At 38.3% G+C, this 18896-nt stretch overlaps 1 long non-coding RNA gene across 1 annotated transcript; it reads left to right on the forward strand.

Annotated features, from left to right (window-relative positions):
• The first annotated feature begins 4778 nt into the window (after nucleotides 1-4778).
• Nucleotides 4779-18680, forward strand: LOC124269359. Its single transcript, XR_006896497.1, has 3 exons — nucleotides 4779-4889; nucleotides 6922-6925; nucleotides 18668-18680. It is a non-coding gene; the product is annotated as an uncharacterized LOC124269359 (long non-coding RNA).
• The last annotated feature ends 216 nt before the right edge of the window (nucleotides 18681-18896 follow it).

Raw genomic sequence — 18896 nt, forward strand, 5'->3', positions numbered from 1 at the left:
TTCAAGCCACCTACATAAAAACCTTCATGATAAATATCTGATAATCCATGGCACGATTCCAACCATATCATGAGCATGTGTTTGTGAATCATAATCAAATAGTGATGTTACAAGGCGTCCATGCCGCGTCAACAGCACATGGAAACGCACGAGAATTGCAATACGGGCCCCTAAACCACAGATGCTCCGTGACCTGGAGACACAATTCATATGATTGAGCGTATGTAGGCAAAAGACAAAATGGATACTCGTGCTGTTATGCTTTTGAATTATTAAGTATTCGTTCTTGTCACGGGATACAAGTATACTTTCCAGTTTCAACCAAATGTACATTCAAAGGATATCGAAATCTAGGTTAAGCTATTGGAATCATATTTACAATTAAAAGACCCAAACAATGGTCTGTTGTCCAAATATTTTGTTTTCCATATCTTGTCCCAATCTGTATCCAGAGACCTTACAATAGTCTATTACATAGTCTCTGTTTTATCATAGTCACAGAACGATATTACTTCCCCTTCCGCCCAGCCCTTACTGTAATGCTTACGCCCTAAATGAAGCATATCTAGATATTCCCAGGTTCAGCGTCTGTTAAAACTCACTGCAGGGTTCGGGTTACAGAGTAAACAATACCAAACACCGGCGGCTGGCGGGGACCAACATCTTCAGTAACATTTACATCTGCCAACGCTTAATTCGCAAGTGGTGAGGCAATACGCTAGTGAGGCTAAGGGTCCTGTATCATGTTTGTGAAATATCTATGATGCCTTATATGAAGTCAATAATCTAAGCAAGTCTAGCTATGTATGGCTTTAAGTCACTGCTTGAAGAAAAGCTCCTTTAGAATTCGATTTGGTAAATATTAGTATTTCACTGACTCAATCATATTGGAAAACGCATAGCAGCCTATAATTCATTGTGACTATGATTAAGCCATCACTGTAAAACACAAGGGTTATTTCCTTTGAGTTAACTGACAGGCTTTCGGTATCAAATATTTAGAACTCCAGCCAAAGGTGATGTTATGCTGTCTGGAAATATGGCGTTTTTGTAATGCTTTGGTTGCACTTAATGATAAGTGATTGTTAAATGTACATATGATGTTTTTGAAGGATAATCTTAGCTGACTCAGAGACTTTGCATGTGTTTCCCCCCACTCTTTCCACACCCATCCTTCAGTTTTGATGTTTGTGACATGATCTGCACGCTGATAATTTAAAACAGGTATATAAATAATAACTGTTTGCAATCTTTACCCAATTTAGTTTTCCATTTATTTAGCAATTTTCAGTTTCTATCAATTTCTGGAAATTTTGTACGGAGGTACATTTAATTAACAGTTTCACCCAATAACAGTAAAGCATACTTATAAAACGTTTCGGTACTTTGATAGATTAACAAGTTCACATTATGTTCCATGATATTGGGATGCCAAAATGATTAACATTATTATATAATGTATAACAAATCAGACAGCAAAAAGCAAAAAGCAAAAAACGCATGAGCAACATAAATGATGTCAGGTAGTAAGCTTTCAATAATTACAGAAACTGCTTAGTTATATAACTTTATGAACTAATTGCAATCGCTACAGTTTTCTATAATCTACCCAAGAGATGGAATCAAAATAGGTTTACAGTATATTCCGTCGGGTAACTGAAATTTGATAAAACGTCCGTATCGGACAACATCTGTATTCCGAATCAAAAGAGGCCATCTCACGTAGTGGTGTAACGATTCATCGATAGTATCTATGTTTGCATAGTCAACTATGCGATACGAATGCATCAATACAAAACACATTTAGGCAATACATCAGGATATTAATATCGCAAGGGTCCGTGATACATCGATGTATCGCCACAAGAGACGATATATCCCGATACTACTGAAGTACTACTGAAAGTTGTAAGGAGTATTGCATTAGGAAAAGGAAGGGAGTCTCTTTGAAATTCTTCTGAAGTGAACCTTGTACTGTGAGACGAACTTAAGAATAATGCCGACCTGTCAAATACCCATCGCGGGAACGCATTTACCAGGCGCGTAGCAAGCCAATTTTTTCGTGTAAGCCCGATAGGTTGCAAAGCTGTTTATTTAGTTAGTGTTGAGGCCTTGCCCAACTTTCATTTTCAAAATCATGTCTAAGCCCGGGGCTTTTTTCATGGTGATAATTTCAAAACCCCAAATCACTTTATTAGGCATTGGGCTAAAAATGGAATTTTAACAATTAAGGACCTTTGTAATGAAGATAGTTTTATGTCTTTTGAAGATCTGAAACTCAAATTTGATATTGGAGGAACATATATGGTTTTTGTAATGTTGATAGTGAAACTGGATGTCATGTATATTGGGAATGTGTTGTAACCCAAACCTTCTGGAAAGAACTTGAAAACTGGATAATCCAAAACAAACAGAAATTTGAAATAAGAAAGACATTGGTTTGGTTTGTTTTTGGGTAATAAGCCATTGCTAAATCATATAATCTTTTCTGCTAAAAGACATATATATATACTTGCACTTTAAAGAAAATAATTACAAAAGTTAATAATGTCTTCAAATTTTTTAAAGACACTTACACGGTTGAAAAATCAATATCCAGGAGGAACAATAATTTTGATAATTTTCAGAGAAATGGTTTCCTTTATCCTCAGTTTTCAATCTCTTAATCTGTAATCAAACTGGAATAACTGTATTGCATTATAATTTCTTCATGCTACCAGTTGATGAACTTTGATCATGCATATGTACACTTTTGCTTTACTTTATATGCTTGTATTCAATTATGGGAACAAATGAAAAAACAAATCACTAAGAGTTTAAGGTAGCTGGTCACGTGATCATTATCGTATTCTAGTTTCAGACCATCACACCGATTTCAAATGAGATATTCTTCACGATCATTAAGGTTAACAGCTGTGGGCGGACATACATACATACCATTGCAACCGCTTCACAATATATTATATGCACAAATATTCTACATACACAATGAATTTTAGTAGAGTGGGTCGTTTATGTTTCCGTAGTTCCACCAGAAGACATTTTGGATAATAAATATCACACTTTTGATATAATCATAAACAATTAAGTGTTTCGCCATATATTCTTACAAACTTAGCTGCAAATACTTGCAATACTGCTGACTCACCTTTAAGCAATATTTACGTATTCACTCACTAAGTCTTTTGTCACTCCAGATGTTTTGTATGCATGCGTTGGTTATGTACAGCAAAGTATACCATATATACAGCTTAGTATTTCTAAGTAACCCACCTTCGTCACACTTTGGTGTGAAAGGTGTCAGTCGAGTTTATACAGGACCATTTGTGTGCCCTGTGGATACTATTTACACTCATATGGTCCTGCTTGCAAGTGCAATATAGCCATTATGTCACTGCATTCACCATACATTACCGATTTCCATATTGCATAAATACCTACACTGAGCACTTATCATCTTAACTTGACAACGACTGGTAAACATCTTTTGTCTTCAAAGAATAACCTGTCAACACCATTTGACAGCTTAACTACTCCACCTGTGACAAACAAATGTACTATGTGAACACCGAGGTTCACATTCGTCATGTGGAGGCACCTTTAGGACAATTGTGCATGTAGCTATGAGAAGAAGTACCGCAACCTTGAATATGACTTAGCTCTTTGTCGAGAAAATGTATACCAGTTCAGGTATAAAAAGAGGGGTATGGTCTTACAACAGCACGTAGCTCTCTTGATTCCAGCAGCGAGATTCTGACTTGGTTTCTGTTAAGCCCGGCAAAGCCATAACATACCATAACATTGATTAAATTGCTACAGTTCACAGAGGTGTCATAGCTCAGCACAGTTATCATTGAGGTACACAGACCAAAATAATGTTCAACACCACCCCTATGAAACTACGTCAGTGTTAAGTATCATGTGCACACATCGCACGTTGACAATGTTTTTCTCAAACTAATACATCGAAGTGTTCAAACTAATACATCGAAGTGTCCAAACTAATACATCGAAGTGTTCAAACTAATACATCGAAGTGTTCAAACTAATACATCGAAGTGTTCAAACTAATACATCGAAGTGTAAAGAAAGGAAAGAGAGAAAAGAAAGAAAGAAAATTAAAAAAAAAAAGGAAAAGAAAGAAAGAAAATTTAAAAAAAAAATTCGTGTTAGCCCGGTAGGTTGCAAATCTTTATATTTAGTTAATTTTGGGAGCTTGCCCAACTTTTCAAAATCATGTGTGAGCTTTTTTTCATAATGGTAGCTACGCCCCTGTTTACCTTCGTCCTTTATTTTGCGCAAGGTACTGACAGATATACCAGAAGCATCGCTGGCTTTTTTGAGTGCACTGTGTGGGCTGTAGGAAATAGTACACATGTACTGATTGACATTGTAGGCAACCTCGCGTGTTTGTGAATGAATGACTTGACCCCATTTACCCAATTTAGAGTGCGACATCATGCGTTTCAAATACCTGCAGAGTTTAATATTCTTGTAACAGTCCACTTTACAAGATACTAGTATACACATGCTCGAGCAGAAACACAACGTTTCCGAATCATTGCGTAGAAAGTGATTACTACAAGGATCACAAAAAGCACGTGCGCGAAGTTTTCACACCTGTTCCCCCTTCGAGTAGGTAGTGGATCAGTTCACGGCACGCTCCCAGCTCTCCTTTCACAAACGCGTCTTTCGCGCACCTCATTCTAATGTTGGTTGGACAGTAGGAATATTTGTTTGTATCTGTAGAAGTGATAGAGTGTGAACATTTCAAACTCTGTGAACTGTACAATACTTGTCTTCAAGCAATTGAAATATGTTTTAGTTGTTTGACAAATAACACCATTTATTCACAACTATGAAATATGTCTTAGCTTTGTAAAGAAAGAGTTTTTTCAGTGATTCTGAATTCTGATATAAATTACATTGAATTGTTTGTGAAAGAATTGGTGTAGAAACACAACTTCCCAAAGGAAACTTCAGTTCAAATATATTTTAAGGCGTGCTGAACATGTTTGACTGTACCTTCTTCAACATGAAATGCTGAAATTTTATGAGATCAACAGCTCTTTAAGTGTGTGTGTGAATGTAACACAGGTTTTAATGAATTTATAACTATTTTTAGTCACGATATGGCTGAAATACTGCCACTGTGACTATAAACTTTAACTCACTCACTCATGATATAACGTCTCGCCTCATTAAACTGGTATCAGGATATATCGTCCTTCCACTTAGACTACGAAGCACAGCTCTAATACCCAGTATGTGCGTATTTACACATTTACAAGAGTACTTCACATCATTAATACATTGTAATCATCTTTTTCGAAGTATAGATAATGAAATTTGTGCAGCTTTGTGAACACACCTGTCTGTGTTTTATTGCAATAAGCAGTCTCTCCTTGTATGTCATATATAAGAAGTGTACCTAAGGTCAATTATTTAAACTATAATGTAATTTCCATTACAAAAAGTATAAACGGTATTACCTACTGATCAGAAACGCTTATCAGTACCCCATCGCCACCACCCCACCCTAGGCCTACCCCATCCTACACCCTCTCCCTCTCACATACATGCACACACACTCCCTAACATGCATATCGCTCTGGCCCATCGACCCAATATTGTAACCTTTTAAACAGACATCATGTGTATGTCAAGAAAGGCAGGCACGTTAATAGTGGTGCTCATTCATGGGTATCACTTCGCCATGTGTTTCTAATGATCTCCGTGCATTATGGCGTGGTCCGACGCGCTAACGAACCCGATGTGAAAGTTACATTACAGAACCATTGAAATACATGTTAAAGTAGTGTTAATCTTGTAACACTATATTTACCCATTACCAACCATTTACGCGTGTACTAAATATGTGACAAACCTAACCCTGGTCACAAGAGATTTCAAAGGTATTGAAATGCATGTCCTACAATCACAGCATTTACATACGTTACACATGCTATTATAAGGGTATGAAGAGAGCCTAGAATACATGATATGATAAACAAGTGCGAGAAATATGCCACGATTAACAGCTGAAGAGAGAGAAAGAGCCATTGGGATTGTGCAGATGGGGACGATATACAATGTCGTGTCTCGAAATAATAACAGCTATGAGTCATAAGCAACGAGAACAGATAAAATATTGAGGTTGTTTTATGCAGAACAATGTGTCACGAGGCTGAGTAAGCAAAAAGGTACAAAATATATAAATACAAAAACAAGGGTGGGAGGGAGGGTGATTACAAAAGCTAAAAAGATGATGTGGATAAAAGGCCGCACAAATATGGAGTGGGTGGGTGGGTGGGTGGGTGGGTAGATGGGTGAGTGAGTGGGTGGGTGCGTGAGTGAGTGAGTGAGTTTAGTTTTACGCCGCACTCAGCAATATTCAAGCTATATGGCGGCGGTCTGTAAATAGTCGAGTCTGGACCAGGCAATCCAGTGATCAACAGCACGAGCATCGATCTGCGCAATTGGGAGCCGATGACATGTGTCAACCAAGCCAGCGAGCCTGACCACCCGATCCCGTTAGTCGCCTGTTAGGACAAGCAACCCGGACCTTCACGGGTGTAGAAGGGACGGAAAGGAGAGGACACCACAATACAAAGGCGTGGATGACAAGTGCGCTATTTTGTGATTGGTTAATGTACTTTGACAGACAGATGCGGTCACGTGGACTTAAAGTGATTTTGCTTCTCAACAACGCTGCAAGTCACAAGTTTGCGAAATGTGACCAAATACCACGTCTCATATTCAACCGATGGATGCAGGAATAATTCGGACATTCAAGGCATACTACAATCGATCGCTTGTTAGACATTACCTCACCTGTGCTGAGGAAGGACGTGATCAGACACGTCGGATCAACATGCGGATGTCACTCGGTAAAATTATTCATGTGATGAATTCAATGAGGAAGGTTAAACGAACACAAACAACAATGAACGACTTTTTGCTATGACTATAGATTATTGTTGTGCTTACTATGCATTGTTTTATAAGCTTTACATTAAATGCTTATTTGTTTTATCCAGATTTGTGTCGTTTTTGTAATAGTAAGGGAAGCAACTCTTGCTTGAATTTGGGTCTTGATTCAGTAGTCCGGACTTTTCGCAATCCGGACGAATTTGGTGAGAAACGCAACCGTCTGGATTAACGAGGCTTCACTACTTACGTCTGTAGAACATGTCGCTCAAAGACTGACTGACTGAACCTACTTGGTCCAAATGCTGTGAATATCCCGCTCATGTTGGCCTCCGCGGGATCAAACCCGTGTTCGCCAAGCATTGGTCCTGTGTTATAAGCGTAGGAACCAAAGTTGGGATGGAGGGTGAAGAAACCAAACCACACATAGGTTTAGTTTCTAAATTTGTCAACAGATTCTTTGGAAATAGAAGACATTTGTCGTACATGAATTACATCGGTTCAGAGATGTACAAACTGGATTGTACCCGAGTCAGCGTTGTAATAGCCAAAACACTCATGTATGTAATTTGACAGTTATGTCGTCAGTGGTATCTGAAGTGATGAATTAACCTTGTCAGCATGGTTAGATAGTGACAAATTTATATTATGTTATTAATTCACTGAATATATAGATTAATTCATCAACTGCCGACTATTTATTGTATTTGTTACTAAATGTTCGTATTTGTGAAATGTGTGATATTGTGTGGTTTTTATTTGTTTGTCGTTTAACGAAACCCGCGACCTTCCGCTCTCAGAGCGGACGCTCTAACCACTACACCACGGAGGCGGTCGAGTCTGGAGCAGACAATCTAGTTATTAACAACATGATCATCGATCTACGCAATTGGGATACTGTGACATGCGTCAGCCAAGTCAGCGAGCCTGACCACCCGATCCCGCTAGTCGTCTCATACGACAAGCATGGGTTGCTGAAGACCGATTCTGACCCGGATGTTAACGAGTCCCACATTGTGGATTCGTTGCGGACGGAGCAAACATAGTTTGTCCAGGAGATTCCTACCGTATCAATATACCAGGGCATTTTTGAAGCCAGCAAGATTGGAGGGACCCGTCTGTGATGCTGAAAGTGCCACCTGTTGGGGATGTTATCCTTCAGATAGGCTGTCACGTGGGGACTGCAATCTTTAAGTGCATTGTAAACCTGACAGAACGAAAGGTACATTCAGAGAAGTATGGGGTACTGTAAGGGGCATTCTCGCGATCTCGTATTCTTGCACTTTTGGCATTTTTAGCTTGTTTCCAAAGGTCGAGATCGTGAGAATGCGAGATCGCGAGAATGTCCCTTACAGTATTCAATTGAGAAACCATTTAGTTGCCATGTTTCGCGCTGACGTAGATGTGAAATATTGACCCCAGTCCTGTTTACATTGACGAAAACAAATTGATTACAATACACAGAAATTCTATAAATGTTCAACACTATTATTAACATAGATTCATCTCGTAGAATTTCCTTTAAACATATATTCTGTTACATATATTTCGTCCATTCGCAGAGTATGAGAAATCTGCCATTGCCTGTCTGTTTGTTTTGGAAGACAGCAACACAGCTCATTTTGTGATTCAGGAGTACTGCTAAACAGTAGTTGTTGTTGTTAAAGCGGCGTAAATTATACCAACAATTCCGTTTCATGTTCCAAATCAAAAGCCGTTGTTTTATCCCTGGATGCCCAACTAATACACATTGTATAGACTGTGGACCGACAAGCCGTTGTTTTATCCCTGGATGCCCAACTAATACACATTGTATAGACTGTGCACCCACCAGCCGTTGTTTTATCCCTGGATGCCCAACTAATACACATTGTATAGACTGTTGACCGACAAGCCGTTGTTTTATCCCTGGATGACCAACTAATACACATTGTATAGACTGTGGACCCACCAGCCGTTGTTTTATCCCGGGATGACCAACTAATACACATTGTATAGACTGTGGACCCAACAGCCGTTGTTTTATCCCTGGATGACCAACTAATACACATTGTATAGACTGTGGACCCAACAGCCGTTGTTTTATCCCTGGATGCCCAACTAATACACATTGTATAGACTGTGGACCCACCAGCCGTTGTTTTATCCCTGTATGACCAACTAATACACAATGTATACACTGTGTACCCACCAGCCGTTGTTTTATCCCTGGATGACCAACTAATACACAATGTATACACTGTGGACCGATCAGCCGTTGTTTTATCCCTGGATGACCAACTAATACACAATGTATACACTGTGTACCCACCAGCCGTTGTTTTATCCCTGGATGCCCAACTAATACACATTGTATAGACTGTGGACCCAACACCCGTTGTTTTATCCCTGGATGCCCAACTAAGACACATTGTATACACTGTGTACCCACCAGCCGTTGTTTTATCCCTGGATGCCCAACTAATACACATTGTATAGACTGTGCACCCACCAGCCGTTGTTTTATCCCTGGATGACCAACTAATACACATTGTATAGACTGTGGACCCAACACCCGTTGTTTTATCCCTGGATGCCCAACTAATACACATTGTATAGACTGTGGACCCACCAGCCGTTGTTTTATCCCTGTATGACCAACTAATACACAATGTATACACTGTGTACCCACCAGCCGTTGTTTTATCCCTGGATGACCAACTAATACACAATGTATACACTGTGGACCGATCAGCCGTTGTTTTATCCCTGGATGACCAACTAATACACAATGTATACACTGTGTACCCACCAGCCGTTGTTTTATCCCTGGATGCCCAACTAATACACATTGTATAGACTGTGGACCCAACACCCGTTGTTTTATCCCTGGATGCCCAACTAAGACACATTGTATAGACTGTGGACCCAACAGCCGTTGTTTTATCCCTGGATGCCCAACTAATACACATTGTATAGACTGTGGACCCACCAGCCGTTGTTTTATCCCTGTATGACCAACTAATACACAATGTATACACTGTGTACCCACCAGCCGTTGTTTTATCCCTGGATGACCAACTAATACACAATGTATACACTGTGGACCGATCAGCCGTTGTTTTATCCCTGGATGACCAACTAATACACAATGTATACACTGTGTACCCACCAGCCGTTGTTTTATCCCTGGATGCCCAACTAATACACATTGTATAGACTGTGGACCCAACACCCGTTGTTTTATCCCTGGATGCCCAACTAAGACACATTGTATAGACTGTGGACCCACCAGCCGTTGTTTTATCTCTTGATGCCCAACTAATACACATTGTATAGACTGTGGACCCACCAGCCGTTGTTTTATCCCGGGATGCCCAACTAAGACACATTGTATAGACTGTGCACCCACCAGCCGTTGTTTTATCCCTGGATGCCCAACTAATACACATTGTATAGACTGTGCACCCACCAGCCGTTGTTTTATCCCTGGATGCCCAACTTGACACATTGTATAGACTGTGCACCCACCAGCCGTTGTTTTATCCCTGGATGCACAACTAATACACATTTTATAGACTGGGCCGACCAGCCGTTGTTTTTTACATGGATGCCGAGCAGAAGGCAGGAAAACAACAAGTACCATGAAACGCCTTTGGGCATGACACGGCCATGGAACTGACCCTCAAACCTTCAGCTCTTTGGGTAGATGTCCACTACACCACGGGGGCGATATCACAATAGTAGTTCATGATTACTGCAAACTGCGATAAAATAACTTCGATATTAGCTTCTTTTTGTTGCATAATCTCCAATATGTTATAACAAATCGCCAAAGAAATATTGTCATTGCACTGAACACCACACGATATTTACCTCTTGTAGACGGCCTTGTTTAGGCCATACACAGGCATGGGAGACGTATGCATTTAGATTGACCTCGACAGACGACGTAGGAATAACGTCACTGACGTTGACGACTTGTGACGGCGATATTGTTGTCATCCCATGGTCAGAGAAAATCATCACGTAGACGGTGTCGTCCAAGCCGTGACTCGCAAACTTCCTCAGCATCCGTCCAAGTTCTTCATCTTCTTCCTCTATTGCCGAGTCTACATACTGGTCATCGTCGGTGTCCATAGTCGTCCACCTTCTCATGGTAGACCACTGGATATAAAGTATCAAATGTAATTCGTTTGATGTAACTACGTATATACTACTCCTACTACTACTACTACTACTACTACTACTACTACTACTACTACTACTATTGCTACTACCACCTCCACCACCACCACCACCACTACTAGTACCACCACTACTACCACCATCACCACTACTACTACCACCACTACTACTACTATTACTACTACCACCACCACCCCCACTGCTGCTACTACTACCACCACTACTGCTACTACTACTACTACTACTACTACCACTACTACCACCAGTACTGCTACTACTACCACAACTATTGCTACTACTACAACCACAACTGCTACTACTACTACTACTACTATTACTACTACTGCTACTACTACTACCACCACTACTGCTACTACTTCTACTACTACCACTACTACTACGACGACTGTTGCTGCTACTACTACTATAGTTGATGCAGCTGGTAATACTTCTGCTACTGCTACAGCTACTACTACTACTACTACTACTATTACTACTACTACCAAGACCACCACCACTACTGCTACTACCACCTCCACCACCACCACTACTACTACTACTACTGATCCAACGTTGGCCCGACGGTCACGATTACGTTGGGTCAACGTTGGGCCAACGTCATAATGCTATCTGGGGTCTTTAACTCATTAAGGCCGAGAGACGCATATATGGGGCATATTAATCAGCTCCTCACAGCGAGTGACGTGTTTATGGGGCAGGTAATTAGCAGTTTCTCACAGCAAGAGCCACATACAGTCGTCAACAGAAAGCACCTCTTATTCAGCGAGAGATGCACATGTGTGTTGTACTTTTAAAAAATCGCACTGTACCTATTATTTCAACCAATTTGGCAGTACTGAGCAAATGTTAGCTTTTCTTACGAGAGATCCCACCTTTAGTATCAATCAGAAGAAGTATTTAAAGTGTTTTGATAACAATTGCTAATCATTATCATAGGCTTGTACAGCGTTTAGCAAATGAACGCCTGTCGGCGAGAAAGGGGATTATGATGTTTTTTACAGAGGTAAGTGCCTGGTACTCTTCCTTGGGAATGGATACTAAAATACTTCGTATGCACCTTGATTGAATTAGATGTAATGGTTTAGAGGTTACTAAAAAATATATTTCCTTCAACTACCTAATAAATAGGAAACAATATACGAAATTTCAAGGACATACAAAGAATTCAAACACAATAGAATAGTTTGAATGTACTTTTTAGGCATCATTACGTTGTCATGTTTCATATACTGAAACATAATGTATAAACACAAGTAATTATACATCCAAGCTGGAATAGATTAAACATAATTGAACTTACTAATTTGAAGTTTACTGAATTGTAACTAGTTGTTTTCCATAATCTAAAGTTCGTAATGTTACCTAAGCGATTCTAAAGTGGTAAGTCGCGCCTTTGCATCGAATACATATATACATGTCAGTGTTGTTACAACAATGAAATGTTTTACTACGTTTGTTACAAAAGACAGTAAGTTGGTAATTCAAAACATTGTCACACATGGACAGAAGTAATATCATAAGTTATTACATGTAAGCCATACAAAGGTATTTCAAGCATTTTTGTTCAAGCTGTTGAAAGTTTCATGTTGATTTGAATTGTCAGTTTTCTATGCAATTTAAATGAGCATTCTGTAAAACGTTTGTATTTGATCTGTGTAATTATCAAATCCGGTGCAATTATCACGTGTATCAATCAACTCAGTCTCTATTGATACATCGTCAATAAAAGCTGGATAGTATATCAGTTACGGTATCGATACACATGCGTATAATCATTCAAGCAGATAACAGTAATGAGATAATTGAACGCCTCTTTCGACCTTGAAATAACAGCCTCCGGTAGAATGCATATGTAGTTACGTCCTTGTTGAAAGGTTTGTCCCGTGACAAGTGTAAAATAAACAGATGCGCTGTTATATCATTGGACATCTTGCTTTATGGAGTCACGCCCCTCTCTGTGATGCTGGGTTTCGGCTTTATCAACTCAAGCTATCATGTAACAGTTTGTGTATTGTAAACATACACACTGGTAACGATGTATGAAATATACCCATAAGACAAATAGGAGTAGATAGTCACTTTGGCGAGTTTATTTGTCCTCATTTAAGTGTTTTTCGATAAGTAAAACAAAGCGATTGAAATCCAACCACTGAGTCGAGGTAATATTTATTTTCATATACATTTTATGCACACAACTAGTACATAAAACATAATGGTTTGCTGTACATGTAAATATAATCTTCACCTTGATACGAATGACTATCCAAGCTAGAGTACACGCATTACAGAATTCACGAGGTGACACTATACTGAATTATTATAGTGTATAAACATGCAGTTGACACCCCCACCCCCCAATATTTATGAAGGTGGGCGTGCCTATATCTTTACTGAATGCAAACGAGGTTCATTAGATTACAGATGTGCATGCATGTATAAACATCACAGAGAGGGGCGTGACTCCATAAAGCAAGATGTCCAATGATATAACAGCGCATCTGTTTATTTTACACTTGTCACGGGACAAACCTTTCAACAAGGACGTAACTACATATGCATTCTACCGGAGGCTGTTATTTCAAGGTCGAAAGAGGCGTTCATTTAATTTTATTATTTCCTTAGAGCTTTCCCTTAGTCCAGTAGAACGTGGACAGGGTTACTGGAAGTTCAACCCATGTTTATTGTATGACAATGATTATGTAACACAAGTCAAGCAAACGATACGGGAAACAGTGGCCGAATATTGTATTACCGGAAACATCGACAATTTAGAAGGTATTGAATTATCAGTAAACGATCAAGTATTTTTCGAAATATTAAAAATGAAGATAAGAACTAAGACAACTGAATATTCAATTAAAATGAAAAAACAAACTGAAAAAGAAGAAAAGACGCTGGAACGTGAACTCTATGAAATGGAGGCTAGATCCCAAATATTAAGTAGTGATGATCATACAAAATTGTGTTTAAAAAAAGAAAGACTCGAAACTATTAGGACAGCAAAAATAAAAGGAATCATATTTAGGAGCAAGGCCAAATGGTATGAAGAGGGAGAGAAGAATACTGAATATTTTATGAATTTAGAAAAGAGAAACTATATAAATAAGAACATGAATGAAATAATAACATAAAATGAAATTCTGACGGAAAAGGAAGACATATTGAGAGAATGTTCAGAATATTATTGCAATTTATACACAAGTAAACACGCAAAAGATTGGCAAGATTACCTAGATGTATTTACGAAAAATTATGACCAGAAATTATCAAATGATAAACGCGAATTTTGTGAAAATACACTTACGCTAGATGAATGTACACGAGCCTTAAATAGTATGAAGAATCGAAAGAGTCCTGGATCGGATGGTTTCACAGCAGAGTTTTATAATTTTTTCTGGAAAGACATAGGTGTATTTCTCTGGCGATCCATTACATATGCATACGAATCTGGAATGTTGTCAGACTTTCAACGACAAGGTATCATAACGTGTTTGCCTAAAGACTCTCGTGATAGGCGATACTTAAAAAATTGGCGACCTATAACTCTTCTAAATGTAGATTTCAAAATTGCATCTGGGGCCATAGATTCACGACTGAAAGAAGTCTTTCCTGAGATAATAAGTGAAACTCTAACAGGCTTAAACAATTTCTTTTAGTTGCAATAGATTTTGAGAAGGCATTCGATACTATCGAATGGGACTTTACTGACAAGGCACTGGAAGTATTTAATTTTGGCCCGGTACTTAGAAATTGGATTAAACTGTTTCAGCGTAATAGCTGTAGTGCCTCAATTATCTCGGGTTCGCTGTCGAACTTCTTTTCCTTAGGACGCGGATGTCGTCAAGGAGACCCAGTAGCGCCATATCTCTATTGGCTATTGCAATTATATCTAATAAGCATATCAATGGTATTACTGTAAAAGATATAGAATATCTCATCTTCCAATACGCAGACGATATGAATTTCACTTTAGATGGATCTGAACGAGGACTGTCAGAGCTAATTCATATTATTAAAACATTTGCAATAGTATCTGGTCTAAATCTAAACTGTGATAAAACTATAGCTGTCTGGATAGGGTCCAAACGAGACACAAATGAACAACTCTGACGATATATACCCCTTCGCTGGTCCAAAGAACCATTTAAAATACTGGGAATCATTTTTTCAACAAATTTAGAAGAAATGATTACATTAAATTTCGAACCGCAGTTTTCAAAAATTAGAAAAATATTATTCTCGTGGTCAAATAGATAATTAACTTTGATAGGCAGAATAACGATAATTCAAACTCAAATTATCCCCCTTTTTACACACTTGTTTATCGCCCTCCCTAATCCATCTAAACTCTTTTTCAAACGTTTGAATACTATACTTTTACGTTTATTGCGGGTGGGAAGCGTGATAAAATCCAAAGGAAAATGTTGATAAACGACTACTGTAAGGGTGGCTTAAAAATGATCGATGTTATATCATTCTGCAAGTACATGAAAATCAAATGGATAAGGAGATTACTGACATCAAAGGGGTTGTGGCAGCACCTAGCATTTGAGACATTATCACCTTTTGGTGACATTAATCTATTCAGCTTTCAAGTGGAAAAAATACAATCCTACTCCAAAAAATATTAAAAACTATTTTTGGAAAGATGTTGTTTCATGCTATGCATGTATCCATTCTAGAATTAGTGAAAGTGTTGAAGATTTTATGTGCTTGCCACTTCTTAATTTTGTACCTGTTACTGATATTGGGTTGTTCGTCTCATGGATAAAAAAAGGCATGACATATATGAAAGACATTGTCTCGAACAACGGTGAGTTCAAGTCCTATGATACGCTGAAAGAAGAATTTAACCTTAAAGAAACATATCTCCTTTATTTCAGATTTTTTAAATATATACCCAAACACTGGATCAAAGCCATCAGAGACACAAATCAAAAGATAGAATCAGTAAACACACAAATACTCAAATCAGCTAACTGTAAATTCATATATACTCAGCTATGTGAAAGTCAAGGAAGCTCTCTCTATAATCTTCAGCGGAAATGGGAAACCAAACTTAATATTACTCTAGCAGATGACTATCTTTGTGACTGTTTTGCACTGATAAATAAAATTACCATAGAAAATAAAGCCAGGAATTTTCAGTATAAACTGATTCATCGAATAGTTACAACTAAGTCATTTTTGTTTAAGATAGGTATCAGTGATGATAATGCCTGTACCCTCTGCAACAAAGAAATAGAAACTTCAGAACATTTATTTTATTTCTGTGAAAAAACAAAACACCTTCTCTCAACATTTGTTGAGTGGTATCGATACAAAACTAGCTGTAATATATGTATAAATGTTGAACATTTCCTCCTGGGAGACCCGGAGGCACCTGTCCTTATTAACCATCTGTTTATCATTATCAAGAAATATATTAACAAAACAAGATATGACTTTACGGAATTAAATATCAACCAACTTATATATTTCATAAAATACCATATCAAACTAGAAGAACATATTTTCGGAGAAAAGGATGAAACTGGAATTCTTTGTTCCCTTGTGAGTAAAACCTTTCTGCACCCTGTGTCTATACCGCTATCCTTCTCTTTTCAAACTCCTCCCGTCTGAAAAAAAAAGAAAAAAAAGTACAAAATAGTGCACTTTTGATTTGCGATTGTACGCTTATAATTTTGTTTATATGTTTTTTCATAACCAGCAATGTATATTATATGTCATGAATAAAAAAAAAAAGAGGCGTTCAATTATCTCATTACTGTAATCTGCTTGAATGATTATACGCATGTGTATCGATACCGTAACTGATATACTATCCAGCTTTTATTGACGATGGATCAATAGAGACTGAGTTGATTGATACACGTGATAATTGCACCGGATTTGATAATTACACAGATCAAATACAAACGTTTTACAGAATGCTCATTTAAATTGCATAGAAAACTGACAATTCAAATCAACATGAAACTTTCAACAGCTTGAACAAAAATGCTTGAAATACCTTTGTATGGCTTACATGTAATAACTTATGATATTACTTCTGTCCATGTGTGACAATGTTTTGAATTACCAACTTACTGTCTTTTGTAACAAACGTAGTAAAACATTTCATTGTTGTAATAACACTGACATGTATATATGTATTCGATGCAAAGGCGCGACTTACCACTTTAGAATCGCTTAGGTAACATTACGAACTTTAGATTATGGAAAACAACTAGTTACAATTCAGTAAACTTCAAATTAGTAAGTTCAATTATGTTTAATCTATTCGAGCTTGGATGTATAATTACTTGTGTTTATACATTATGTTTGAGTAAATGAAACATGACAACGTAATGATGCCTAAAAAGTACATTCAAACTATTCTATTGTGTTTGAATTCTTTGTATGTCCTTGAAATTTCGTATATTGTTTCCTATTTATTAGGTAGTTGAAGGAAATATATTTTTTTAGTAACCTCTAAACCATTACATCTAATTCAATCAAGGTGCATACGAAGTATTTTAGTATCCATTCCCAAGGAAGAGTACCAGGCACTTACCTCTGTAAAAAACATCATAATCCCCTTTCTCGCCGACAGGCGTTCATTTGCTAAACGCTGTACAAGCCTATGATAATGATTAGCAATTGTTATCAAAACACTTTAAATACTTCTTCTGATTGATACTAAAGGTGGGATCTCTCGTAAGAAAAGCTAACATTTGCTCAGTACTGCTAATTTGGTTGAAATAATAGGTACAGTGCGATTTTTAAAAGTACAACACACATGTGCGTCTCTCGCTGAATAAGAGGTGCTTTCTGTTGACGACTGTATGTGGCTCTTGCTGTGAGAAACTGCTAATTACCTGCCCCATAAACACGTCACTCGCTGTGAGGAGCTGATTAATTTGCCCCATATATGGGTCTCTCGGCCTTAATGAGTTAAACGATTCACAATTAAAAAAAGAAGGATACATTACAAAAACAAACACCTATTAATTAACGTTTGCTCGTTCATCTCTCCCGCAGACGATTAAAGCAGGTTATTTTAACATCGGAGTGGATGTGTATATCCCCAATCCACTCCAGTGTTACAAATGTCAGCAATATGGACACGGATCACAATCATGCCGTAACACTGTTGTGGTGATCACCCTGACGGCTCTGACTGTGACAAAAAATTACAAGTGTGCTAACCGTGATGGTGCACATCCTGCTACATCAAGATCCTGCCCTGTTTTTCAACGAGAATCTCAAATTATGAAACTAAAATGTGAAAAACATATTTCATACCTTGAGGCAAAAAAACTGTCAACAACTGAAACTTCACCTCCGTCAAATGTCAGCTATGCCGCTGCGGTCAGTCGCCCAGTTGCAACGTCTTCCACTTCATGTCAAACTGACTTGACTTGGATAGAATCAACCTAGCCTACCCTTACAGCTTCAGCTTCAGCTCACGAATCTTCTCCGGTAGTTACACACTCTACGTCTGGATCCCAAACAGACATTCAGACCGAAACAACACCAGAAAAGTCAGCTTCACAACCAGACATAGATACAATTAAGAAGAAGAAAGGAAAGAAAATCAACAAAGACAAACCTCCTATTGTACCTTTACCTTTGCAGGTTCCTATAGAGAACCAATTTGGACCTCTGGACATGGAGGTCACAATGTCCTCTCAGGACAGGCGGAGGAGCTACACTTCCTCGCATTCCCGAGAAAGGTCCCCTATTGAGGCGCCATGACTCAATTGTCCACTATAATGCAATGGAATTGCAGAGGA

The sequence above is a fragment of the Haliotis rubra genome, unplaced genomic scaffold (genome assembly GCF_003918875.1).
Source record: "Haliotis rubra isolate DU_JTF1 unplaced genomic scaffold, ASM391887v1 Scf1441, whole genome shotgun sequence".
NCBI classification, from domain to species: domain Eukaryota; kingdom Metazoa; phylum Mollusca; class Gastropoda; order Lepetellida; family Haliotidae; genus Haliotis; species Haliotis rubra.